At 49.0% G+C, this 14,280-nt stretch overlaps 1 protein-coding gene across 29 annotated transcripts in view; it reads left to right on the forward strand.

Moving 5' to 3' along the window:
• Window positions 1–3,843: 3,843 nt before the first annotated feature.
• Window positions 3,844–14,280, forward strand: part of LOC123758034 (uncharacterized) — a 247,631-nt gene continuing 237,194 nt past the window's right edge. For 18 of the 29 annotated variants that reach the window (XM_069338989.1, XM_069338977.1, XM_069338975.1 and 15 more), the window contains exon 1: window positions 3,844–5,063. The gene's annotated coding sequence lies outside the window, so the exon portion shown is untranslated. The remainder of the gene's footprint in view (window positions 5,064–14,280) is intronic. The other 11 variants (XR_011231032.1, XM_069338994.1, XM_069338995.1 and 8 more) reach the window with 7 other exon arrangements.

The following is a 14,280-nucleotide window of genomic DNA, read 5'->3' on the forward strand; positions in this document are numbered from 1 at the left end:
CTTTGCCTCAGATCTACAAGATCTTGTTGAAGTTCTCGGTGTACTGCTGCTCTCAGATTGCTCATTGACAATCCAAGGTTACACTCAACGGCTCCTTTAAAGGCAGATTCTTTGGCTAACTTATCAGCTCTATCGTGCATTCGGAGGCCAACATGAGATGGAGACCACATGAAATGGACTTTGTTACCATCCTTAATAATTTTGTTGTATTTGTGTCTAGCTTCGGACACGAGCATGTTACAGTTATGTCTTAAAGAGTTGAGAGCATTTAAGGATGATAAGGAGTCACTTACAATTAATGTATCAAGTTTGGAGACTTGTACACACTTCAGTGCAAGGATCAAGGCAAATAGTTCGGTCTGAAGGGTAGAGGCCCAGTTGTTTATACGGACTCCCCACTCAAAGTATAAGCCATCGCCCATTGTCAGGACCATTGCACTTCCAGCTGCACCCGTGGGGCGGTGTAGGGAACCATCAGTGTATATGATTTGAGAGAGAGAATGCTCTGTGGACAGAGCATCAATATGGCTTAAGGCGTTGAGCTTTGCCTCAAGACGAAGCTTGGACTGATCTCTAATTTGCTTCTTGGGTGTAAAGGGAGGGATTAAAACTGGAAAGGGTGTAACCTCCCACGGTGCAGGAAAGTGCCGTTGTTGTTTCTCTTGGTACAAATCATGAACATGATACATTCTGAGTTGAGTTCCAGTTTTTGTTATCCATTTGGAACAACATGGGGAGCCGGTCGGCCGAGCGGACAGCACACTGGAGTTGTGATCCTGTGGTCCCGGGTTCGATCCCGGGCGCCGGCGAGAAACAATGGGCAGAGTTTCTTTCACCCTATGCCCCTGTTACCTAGCAGTAAAATAGGTACCTGGGTGTTAGTCAGCTGTCACGGGCTGCTTCCTGGGGGTGGAGGCCTGGTCGAGGACCGGGCCGCGGGGACACTAAAAAGCCCCGAAATCATCTCAAGATAACCTCAAGATAACAATGCTGATCTTCAATAAAGAAATTCTGGAGGGCTTCTGTGCATGGGTTAGGAAGAGTTAGCCTAAGCATTTTTATACCAATTTGACAGTTAATTTCAGTAACACGATCAACAACGCTCGGAATATTAAGTTCCTTTCTTATTAAGTATCTTTGTGGTACGAGGGCACCCAAGGATTAGCCTCAAGGCTTCGTTCTGCAATTTTTCAAGCCCTCCAAGCTTTCTTTCAGGCATCAAAGCAAGCAGAGGTGCCGCTAGCGTAATCCACTAAAGATCAAGGTACATCATTTTGACAATTCTGACATTGGCACCATAGCTTGAGTGATGACCTGCAACAGCCTTGAGAGCTCGGAGCCTCTCTTTATACTGACGACAGAGTCTGAATACAACAGGACCATACAGTGGCACCTCAAGGCCAAGGTATTTGACTCTGTTTACATAGTCAAGCTGGGAGCCATCAGACAGTAGCATCTTGCGAACAGCTCCTCCCTGCCTGGGTGGGCGCCGATTGTGTATCTTTGTTTTCTCTGCCGAGATAATTATACCTAGGTCCTGACATGAGCGGCTACCATCATCTTCTGTACGGCCGTGATGGTCGAGTGGTTAAGGTCTCCTGTACACCAGTTGCATAGTGCTCCTGGCAGTATGGGTTCGAGTGACTTCTGGGGTGTGGAGTTTTCGGTTGCATATATGTCTGGGGAACATTCAGGCTTGTTCGCATTTGTGTTGGTTACATGACCGGGAGCCGGTCGGCCGAGCGGACAGCACACTGGACTTGTGATCCTGTGGTCCCGGGGTCGATCCCGGGCGCCGGCGAGAAACAATGGGCAGAGTTTCTTTCACCCTATGCCCCTGTTACCTAGCAGTAAAATAGGTACCTGGGTGTTAGTCAGCTGTCACGGGCTGCTTCCTGGGGGTGGAGGCCTGGTCGAGGACCGGGCCGCGGGGACACTAAAGCCCCGAAATCATCTCAAGATAACCTCAAGATGACCCCAAAAAAAGAGGTGATTTGATAAAATAACTATGCCCAAGATTACTATCAAAGTGCTATCGGGATGATGGGCAAATAGCCGCGGCTACCATCATCTTTTGTACGGTCGTGATGGTCGAGTAGTTAAGGTCTCCTGTATACCAGTTGCATAGTGTTCCTGGCAGTATGGGTTCGAGTCACTTCTTGGGTGTGGAGTTTTTGTTTATATATATATATATATATATATATATATATATATATATATATATATATATATATATATATACATATATATATATATATATATATATATATATATATATATATATATATATATATATATATATATATATATATATATCGAGAGGCCCGCCTCTCAACCGTCAATTAACCGGTGTACAGATTCCTGAGCCTATTGGGCTCTATAATATCTGCACTTGAAACTGTGTATGGAGTCAGCCTCCACCACATCACTTCCTAATGCATTCCATTTGTCAACCACTCTGACACTAAAAAAGTTCTTTCTAATATCTGTGACTCATTTGGGCACTCAGTTTCCACCTGTGTCCCCTAGTGCGTGTTCCCCTTGTGTTAAATAGTCTGTCTTTATCTACCCTATCAATTCCCTTGAGAATCTTGAATGTGGTGATCATGTCCCCCCTAACTCTTCTGTCTTCCAGCGATATTTCCAGGGTGCTTCTAGTGTGTGTGTGTGTGTGTGTGTGTGTGTGTGTGTGTGTGTGTGTGTGTGTGTGTGTGTGTGTAAATCACGAAAATTAACACATGATGAAAAATGTGACATTGTCAGACCACGGAGGAAGAATTGATTCCTTCTGAAGATGTATTAATATGCGAAAGTACTTAAGGAAATTCCTGTTTCAATTCTTCCTCCGTAGTCTGAGTCATATATATATATATATATATATATATATATATATATATATATATATATATATATATATATATATATATATATATATATATATATATATATATATGACTCAGACTACGGAGGAAGAATTGAAACAGGAATTTCCTTAAGTACTTTCGCATATTAATACATCTTCAGAAGGAATCAATTCTTCCTCCGTGGTCTGACAATGTCACATTTTTCATCATGTGTTAATTTTCGTGATTTACACACACACACACACACACCCGAGCTGAGAGGTATGAGCTACGAGGAGAGACTACGGGAATTAAACCTCACTTCGCTGGAAGACAGAAGAGTTAGGGGGGACATGATCACCACATTCAAGATTCTGAAGGGGATTGATAGGGTAGATGAAGACAGTCTATTTAACACAAGGGAAACACGCACAAGGGGACACAGGTGGAAACTGAGTGCCCAAATGAGCCACAGAGATATTAGAAAGAACTTTTTTAGTGTCAGAGTGGTTGACAACTGGAATGCATTAGGAAGTGATGTGGTGGAGGCTGACTCCATACACAGTTTCAAGTGCAGATATTATAGAGCCCAATAGGCTCAGGAATCTGTACACCGGTTAATTGACGGTTGAGAGGCGGGCCTCTCGATATATATATATATATATATATATATATATATATATATATATATATATATATATATATGTATATATATATATATATATATATATATATATATATATATATATATATATATATATATATATATATATATGCAATTTTTCAAGCAATATATGCAATTTTATATTATATGCAATTTATGCAATTTTTCAACTGGGTCCCCCTTCTTCCTATATATATATATATATATATATATATATATATATATATATATATATATATATATATATATATATATATATATATATAAATATATATATATATATATATATATATATATATATATATATATATATATATATATATATATATATATATACATATATTTCTCAATTAAGCTCATACTTTCTATTGGCGAAATTATACTAAACGGCTTTCATACGTCGGGTGACGCAATGCAAACCATTGACGTAGCTATAGACTCCACGGCTTCCTTATGCGGGGTGACAATTCAGATCATACCTTCTATAGACGAAGCTATACTAAATGGCTTTCTTACGCCGGGTGATGCAATTCAGCCGATAGACGTACTAGCTTCCTTACGCCCGGTGATGCATTTGAAATCATACCATTTATATACTAAACAGCTTCCATACGCAAGGTGACGCAACTCAGACCACAGATATAGCAATAGCTAGGCTACACAACTTTCTTTCCCCCGGTGACGCAACTAAGCTCATACCTTATATAGATAAATATATTCTAAACGGCTTCTTTACGTCGAGTGACGCATAGCAAACCATAGACGTAGCTAAGTATTATACTGCATCCTTACGCCGGGAGACGCAGTTCAGACTAACATATATAGCGTCCAGAGAACGTAGCTATATAGACGACATGGCTTTCTTGCGCCTAGTGACGCAATTCAAACCAAAGCTTCCAGAAACAACTAGAAGCATACACAGGGACCAGATGCACCTCACACTGGCGGCTGACGCAACCGTGGGTCACATGATAGACGCCGTGTGAAGCGCCGGTATTGGACGTGTTAAGTGAACCGAACGTACGCGCCACACTGATGCCAATCTTGATTACCTTCCTTGAAGAGGTTAACTATTCTGCGTATTTATATTAAGTTAATTGTATCTGTGCATACAATGGGGCTTTTGAGGGATTTGGAAGGGGGTGTTTCAAGTTATTTTGTTATATTTATTAATAATATTTTGGGGTTTAATTTGTAAATATGGGGGGTTAAATTGGGATAATATTATATTCATTTGCAAGCGTCTATAAGCGATGCAAATTTTACTTATAATTTTAAAGAGAAAAAGTTGTTATGTACAGATTACTGCATCGATAACCATATATATACCCACAAACTATTACATATCATGAATAAAAGCTTTAATATATACATAACATATACATTGAGTTATATATATACTTTAATGTAAATTTTCGTCCAATTGTTGTGAGGCCGTGGAAGGCGCCGGGAGTCTGGCAACAGTGTTGTGTTTACAAGTTCAGGGCAAGACAGGGGCTGAGGTTTCTCCGCTCATAATTACCAAATAACTCGCTACCAACAGAAGACAACTACAGGTAAGCCCATAAACAATATTTGTGACGTGACTGGCGTCAGTGGGACATAGGTAGCTTTGCAATTTTTGCCAGAAATAAGGTATAGAGGAGAAATGTGCTGTGAGGCGGTGGTTGCCACACGTCGCCACCCGCCTCGTGTGGCCACCCAGCTGACAACACGGCATTTAAAAAGATTTGTTTCTTGCTTTTTAAATATCCTTTAATTTACGCTTTGATTGAGCTAGCTGACGAGTAGTGTACTGTTTGCTACTACTGTTGTTGTTACTGCTGCTGTCACTACATGTGGTACTGTTGCCATGCATGATGTTTGGTCATATATGTAGTCTATATACATGCTGTTGTTTTGTATATATATATACTGTAAATGATTAAAGTATTGTCATTATATATGCGTAGTGATCACAACTGAAAGGTCATGGGTTCAATTCCAGCGGTCTTTCAATTCTAGGACAAGTGAGACGTGTAGGCACATTTCCTGTCACCTGATGACTCCACTTAGCTAATAGTAAATAGGTAATATTTAAATATAATTCATTTTGTTGGACAGGCAGCCTGGGTATATTAATTCTTTAGGCTCTTATCGACGTAAGGTCCAACTACTGTCCCTCCCCAGGATGCAACCCCTCAACAGTTGAACTCACAACTCCTGGGTACTTATTTACTACTATGGGAACAGAGGCATTAGGTGATAGGAAACGTGCCCAACCATTTCTATTCTGCCCGGGATTTCAGCCCAGGATTCGCAATTATGAGTGGAGCATGAACACAACAGGACTACCCAGACCCAAGAATGAACCCAAGGTACCACCCGAGGTACCCTGGAGTTGGGCAACTGTTGTGGGTTGCATCCTGGGGAAGCCGGTTGTTGGCCTTGTGGGAACCGTGCCCGTGATACCTCTCTTTACTTATCTGTAAATAAGTTTCCTGTGAGCTAGCCGACTGTTGTGGGTTACATGCTGAGGACATACATACAGAGAACATGAAAATATGGCACAGAACATAGGGAATACAAGAATGAACAATGAACTTTTGAAGAACTTGCTAAAAACATTGAGAACATGACCATTGAGTATAAAAGTTGTACAGAGAACATATGACGTACATGGAAACATGAAAAAGAACACAGTAAACATACGGGGAAATGACAAAAACACAGAAAAATGGAGAAAACCAGTGAAAAATATGAACTGAACATGCTGTGAACATTTGCAGAACATGGAGTGAACACAGAAAACATGGATGAGAATGCGAAGAACACAGTGAATATAGAGAAATTATACAAATATAGTAGGATTATTGAAGGTTTGGATAAGATGGGAATGAGGGAGATGAAGGGGAAGGTAAGGGATGAGAAGGTAAGGGGGGAAAGTAAAGGGTGTGGGGAGATAACGGCGAAAGGGAGTTGGGGAAGGTAAGGCAAGGGGAGGTAAGGGAGAAAGGGGGAAGGTAGGGGGTGGGAAAGGGTAAGGTGTGATTATTGCTTAGTTGAGTAAACAAAAGGTATTGAAGGTAGGGTGCGATCTGACCACATGAATATTAAGCACGTTGGTGATTATTTATATAGCTCAGTACAAAAGGGTATTGAAGGACATGATGGTTACTTTTGATAGCCCAGAGAGTTTTGATATGAAATAATTTTGATAAACATTGAACTAAAGCAGAGGACATGAGCTGAAACTCGGTAATTGCCTTGGCCTTATTTACTGCATCTGAAATAGCTACGTTTTAAATTTTAAGGGATTTGGTTAGATATTAAAGAAAATATGAGAGGGAACTAAGGTGGGGGACAGGAACTGGAGCTCGGTAATTGTTTGGATCTTATTTACTGTGTCTGAAATACAGAGGCTTTAAATTTCAGGGAAATTGATTTGCTACTAATGAAATAGGAGAGAGGGTTAAGGTGGGGGGAAGGAGCTGGAGCTTGGTAATTGTTTTTTCTTTATTTACTCATTTAGAAGTATGGCGGGTTTAAATTTCAGGAAAATTGTTCAGATATTAACAAAGATATTACAGGAAACTAAGGTGGGAACAAGAGCTAGAACTCGCTAATTGCTCGGATATGATTCACTACGAACGGAATATAGGGGACTTAAATTTCAGGGAAATTGGACTGTTAGTATTGAATCTACGACAGGAGACTAAGGCGGGGACATGAGCTAGAGCTCGGTAATTGTTTGGATCTAATTTACTATGCAATACAGTGGGTATAAATTTTAGGGACATTGATAGGATATTAACGAAGATATGAGAGAGGGTTATGGCGGGGACAGGAGCTAGAACTCTGTAATTGTTCCGATCGTATTTACTACATCTGAAATATGACTGTTTAAAATTTTAGGGGGATTGGACTTGGTAAAGAAGTTACAGGGATAAAGTAAGGCGGGAACAGGAGCTAGAACTTGCTTACTGACTGAATTTGATTTACTACGTTTGATATATGACTGATTAACATGGGGTTAAAACTGGGCTGTTAGTAGCGAAACTATCCTTATAAATACAGTCTCAACTGGACTCTGATAATTTTTAAATTTCCTCCATAAGAACTCATTAAGATCGCAGGTGTAAGTAAAACTCTGAATTATTTCGGTCTTAAAATGGTCTCTCACTAATTTTTGTCTTAAATTGGACTCTGATTAATTTTGATCATGAACTGGACTCTAATATTCAGGCTCAAACTGGACTCTTGACTAATTTTCGGTGTTTACAAGACTGACTATTTTGATTATTTTCGGGCATAAACTGGACTATGTTAAATTTTGAGTCTTTTACTGGACTGCTGAAAATTGGCCTGAAAAATATACTCTGTTTAATTTTCTGTCTTTACTGGACTGTGACAATATTTGAGTCTAAAATAATCTCTGTCACATTTTGGTCTTATATGGGAAAATCGGTCTTCAAATGGTCTCTGATGAAAATCGGTCTTTTTTGGGTGAAATAGCTGTAAATGGATATACAAACTAAAAGTCAGGGCTAAGATATCTATTTCCCTTAACAAAACTTCTATGAACATATTCTCTGAAAATGGTCGTTTTACTAAATTTGGTCATAAACTCGTAAATAAACTCCTGTGATTATATGAACTCTGAAATATTTTCCTAAAACTGAACTCTGAAAAATTTTGAATTTTCCTCATAAGAACTCTTAACAAACTTTTATGAAATTATTTTCCTCGTAAGAACTCTTAACAAACTTTTATGGACACTTTATCCGAAAACGGTTTTTGAAAAATGCGCGATTTTGAAAACTAACTAAATTTGTCCGTAGAGTTTACCTGGAACCCCTGGCGGCATATTAAAACTGAACTCTGAAAATTTTGAATTTTCTCCATAAGAACTCTTAACAAACTTCTATGAACATATTCTCCGAAAATGGTCTTTGACAAATTTCGGTCTTTAACTATGAAAAAAGATTAGAAAACCCGAAACGCTAAACACGACATTTTAAATTAACTGGACAACCAACACGCTAAACGCGAATTTAAACAAAAAAATCCTGTTTAGCGTGTCATCCCTACTACTAACAGCCGCCCTCACACCCCATCCAACAGCCACCCTCACACCCCATCCAACAGCCACCCTCACACCCCATCCAACAGCCACCCTCACACCCCATCCAACAGCCGCCCTCACACCCCATCCAACAGCCACCCTCACACCCCATCCAACAGCCACCCTCACACCCCATCCAACAGCCACCCTCACACCCCATCCAACAGCCACCCTCACACCCCATCCAACAGCCACCCTCACACCCCATCCAACAGCCACCCTCACACCCCATCCAACAGCCACCCTCACACCCCATCCAACAGCCACCCTCACACCCCATCCAACAGCCACCCTCACACCCCATCCAACAGCCGCCCTCACACCCCATCCAACAGCCACCCTCACACCCCATCCAACAGCCACCCTCACACCCCATCCAACAGCCACCCTCACACCCCATCCAACAGCCACCCTCACACCCCATCCAACAGCCACCCTCACACCCCATCCAACAGCCATCCTCACACCCCATCCAACAGCCGCCCTCACACCCCATCCAACAGCCACCCCTCACACCCCATCCAACAGCCGCCCTCACACTCCATCCAACAGCCACCCCTCACACCCCATCCAACAGCCACCCTCACACCCCATCCAACAGCCACCCTCACACCCCATCCAACAGCCGCCCTCACACCCCATCCAACAGCCACCCCTCACACCCCATCCAACAGCCGCCCTCACACTCCATCCAACAGCCACCCCTCACACCCCATCCAACAGCCACCCTCACACCCCATCCAACAGCCGCCCCTACACCCCATCCAACAGCCACCCTCACACCCCATCCAACAGCCACCCTCACACCCCATCCAACAGCCACCCTCACACCCCATCCAACAGCCACCCTCACACCCCATCCAACAGCCACCCTCACACCCCATCCAACAGCCGCCCTCACACCCCATCCAACAGCCACCCTCACACCCCATCCAACAGCCACCCTCACACCCCATCCAACAGCCACCCTCACACCCCATCCAACAGCCACCCTCACACCCCATCCAACAGCCACCCTCACACCCCATCCAACAGCCACCCTCACACCCCATCCAACAGCCACCCTCACACCCCATCCAACAGCCACCCCTCACACCCCATCCAACAGCCGCCCTCACACTCCATCCAACAGCCACCCCTCACACCCCATCCAACAGCCACCCTCACACCCCATCCAACAGCCGCCCCTACACCCCATCCAACAGCCACCCTCACACCCCATCCAACAGCCACCCTCACACCCCATCCAACAGTCACCCTCACACCCCATCCAACAGCCACCCTCACACCCCATCCAACAGCCACCCTCACACCCCATCCAACAGCCACCCTCACACCCCATCCAACAGCCACCCTCACACCCCATCCAACAGCCGCCCTCACACCCCATCCAACAGCCACCCTCACACCCCATCCAACAGCCACCCTCACACCCCATCCAACAGCCACCCTCACACCCCATCCAACAGCCACCCTCACACCCCATCCAACAGCCACCCTCACACCCCATCCAACAGCCATCCTCACACCCCATCCAACAGCCACCCTCACACCCCATCCAACAGCCGCCCTCACACCCCATCCAACAGCCACCCCTCACACCCCATCCAACAGCCGCCCTCACACTCCATCCAACAGCCACCCCTCACACCCCATCCAACAGCCACCCTCACACCCCATCCAACAGCCGCCCCTACACCCCATCCAACAGCCACCCTCACACCCCATCCAACAGTCACCCTCACACCCCATCCAACAGCCACCCTCACACCCCATCCAACAGCCACCCTCACACCCCATCCAACAGCCACCCTCACACCCCATCCAACAGCCGCCCCTACACCCCATCCAACAGCCACCCTCACACCCCATCCAACAGTCACCCTCACACCCCATCCAACAGCCACCCTCACACCCCATCCAACAGCCACCCTCACACCCCATCCAACAGCCACCCTCACACACCATCCAACAGCCGCCCCTACACCCCATCCAACAGCCACCCTCACACCCCATCCAACAGCCACCCTCACACCCCCATCCAACAGTCACCCTCACACCCCATCCAACAGCCACCCTCACACCCCATCCAACAGCCACCCTCACCCCATCCAACAGCCGCCCTCACACCCCATCCAACAGCCGCCCTCACACCCCATCCAACAGCCACCCTCACACCCCATCCAACAGCCGCCCCTACACCCCATCCAACAGCCACCCTCACACCCCATCCAACAGCCACCCTCACACCCCCATCCAACAGTCACCCTCACACCCCATCCAACAGCCACCCTCACACCCCATCCAACAGCCACCCTCACCCCATCCAACAGCCGCCCTCACTCCCCATCCAACAGCCGCCCTCACACCCCATCCAACAGCCGCCCCTCACACCCCATCCAACAGCCACCCTCACACCCCATCCAACAGCCGCCCTCACACCCCATCCAACAGCCACCCTCACACCCCATCCAACAGCCACCCTCACACCCCATCCAACAGCCGCCCTCACACCCCATCCAACAGCCACCCTCACACCCCATCCAACAGCCGCCCCTCACACCCCATCCAACAGCCACCCTCACACCCCATCCAACAGCCGCCCTCACACCCCATCCAACAGCCACCCTCACCCCATCCAACAGCCACCCTCACACCCCATCCAACAGCCGCCCTCACACCCCATCCAACAGCCGCCCCTCACACCCCATCCAACAGCCACCCTCACACCCCATCCAACAGCCACCCTCACACCCCATCCAACAACCGCCCTCACACCCCATCCAACAGCCGCCCCTCACACCCCATCCAACAGCCACCCTCACACCCCATCCAATAGCCACCCTCACACCCCATCCAACAGCCGCCCCTACACCCCATCCAACAGCCACCCTCACACCCCATCCAACAGCCGCCCTCACACCCCATCCAACAGCCGCCCCTCACACCCCATCCAACAGCCACCCTCACACCCCATCCAACAGCCACCCTCACACATCATCCAACAGCCGCCCTCACACCCCATCCAACAGCCGCCCCTCACACCCCATCCAACAGCCACCCTCACACCCCATCCAACAGCCACCCTCACACCCCATCCAACAGCCACCCTCACACCCCATCCAACAGCCACCCTCACACCCCATCCAACAGCCACCCTCACACCCCATCCAACAGCCACCCTCACACCCCATCCAACAGCCACCCTCACACCCCATCCAACAGCCACCCTCACACCCCATCCAACAGCCACCCTCACACCCCATCCAACAGCCACCCTCACACCCCATCCAACAGCCGCCCTCACACCCCATCCAACAGCCACCCTCACACCCCATCCAACAGCCGCCCTCACACCCCATCCAACAGCCACCCTCACACCCCATCCAACAGCCACCCTCACACCCCATCCAACAGCCACCCTCACACCCCATCCAACAGCCACCCTCACACCCCATCCAACAGCCACCCTCACACCCCATCCAACAGCCACCCTCACACCCCATCCAACAGCCGCCCTCACACCCCATCCAACAGCCACCCCTCACACCCCATCCAACAGCCGCCCTCACACTCCATCCAACAGCCACCCCTCACACCCCATCCAACAGCCACCCTCACACCCCATCCAACAGCCGCCCCTACACCCCATCCAACAGCCACCCTCACACCCCATCCAACAGCCACCCTCACACCCCATCCAACAGTCACCCTCACACCCCATCCAACAGCCACCCTCACACCCCATCCAACAGCCACCCTCACACCCCATCCAACAGCCACCCTCACACCCCATCCAACAGCCGCCCCTACACCCCATCCAACAGCCGCCCTCACACCCCATCCAACAGTCACCCTCACACCCCATCCAACAGCCACCCTCACACCCCATCCAACAGCCACCCTCACACCCCATCCAACAGCCACCCTCACACACCATCCAACAGCCGCCCCTACACCCCATCCAACAGCCACCCTCACACCCCATCCAACAGCCACCCTCACACCCCCATCCAACAGTCACCCTCACACCCCATCCAACAGCCACCCTCACACCCCATCCAACAGCCACCCTCACCCCATCCAACAGCCGCCCTCACACCCCATCCAACAGCCGCCCTCACACCCCATCCAACAGCCACCCTCACACCCCATCCAACAGCCGCCCCTACACCCCATCCAACAGCCACCCTCACACCCCATCCAACAGCCACCCTCACACCCCCATCCAACAGCCACCCTCACACCCCATCCAACAGCCACCCTCACACCCCATCCAACAGCCACCCTCACCCCATCCAACAGCCGCCCTCACACCCCATCCAACAGCCGCCCTCACACCCCATCCAACAGCCGCCCCTCACACCCCATCCAACAGCCACCCTCACACCCCATCCAACAGCCGCCCTCACACCCCATCCAACAGCCACCCTCACACCCCATCCAACAGCCACCCTCACACCCCATCCAACAGCCACCCTCACACCCCATCCAACAGCCGCCCCTCACACCCCATCCAACAGCCACCCTCACACCCCATCCAACAGCCGCCCTCACACCCCATCCAACAGCCACCCTCACACCCCATCCAACAGCCGCCCCTCACACCCCATCCAACAGCCACCCTCACACCCCATCCAACAGCCGCCCTCACACCCCATCCAACAGCCGCCCTCACACCCCATCCAACAGCCACCCTCACACCCCATCCAACAGCCACCCTCACACCCCATCCAACAGCCGCCCTCACACCCCATCCAAAAGCCGCCCCTCACACCCCATCCAACAGCCGCCCTCACACCCCATCCAACAGCCACCCTCACACCCCATCCAACAACCGCCCTCACACCCCATCCAACAGCCGCCCCTCACACCCCATCCAACAGCCACCCTCACACCCCATCCAATAGCCACCCTCACACCCCATCCAACAGCCGCCCCTACACCCCATCCAACAGCCACCCTCACACCCCATCCAACAGCCGCCCTCACACCCCATCCAACAGCCGCCCCTCACACCCCATCCAACAGCCGCCCCTCACACCCCATCCAACAGCCACCCTCACACCCCATCCAACAGCCACCCTCACACCCCATCCAACAGCCGCCCTCACACCCCATCCAACAGCCGCCCCTCACACCCCATCCAACAGCCGCCCCTCACACCCCATCCAACAGCCACCCTCACACCCCATCCAACAGCCACCCTCACACCCCATCCAACAGCCGCCCCTACACCCCATCCAACAGCCACCCTCACACCCCATCCAACAGCCACCCTCACACCCCATCCAACAGCCACCCTCACACCCCATCCAACAGCCGCCCCTACACCCCATCCAACAGCCACCCTCACACCCCATCCAACAGCCGCCCTCACACCCCATCCAACAGCCGCCCTCACACCCCATCCAACAGCCACCCTCACACCCCATCCAACAGCCGCCCTCACACCCCATCCAACAGCCACCCTCACACCCCATCCAACAGCCACCCTCACACCCCATCCAACAGCCGCCCTCACACCCCATCCAACAGCCGCCCTCACACCCCATCCAACAGCCACCCTCACACCCCATCCAACAGCCACCCTCACACCCCATCCAAGAGCCACCCTCACACCCCATCCAACAGCCGCCCTCACACCCCATCCAACAGCCGCCCTCACA

Source organism: Procambarus clarkii, chromosome 40, assembly GCF_040958095.1.
Source record: "Procambarus clarkii isolate CNS0578487 chromosome 40, FALCON_Pclarkii_2.0, whole genome shotgun sequence".
Lineage (NCBI taxonomy): Eukaryota > Metazoa > Arthropoda > Malacostraca > Decapoda > Cambaridae > Procambarus > Procambarus clarkii.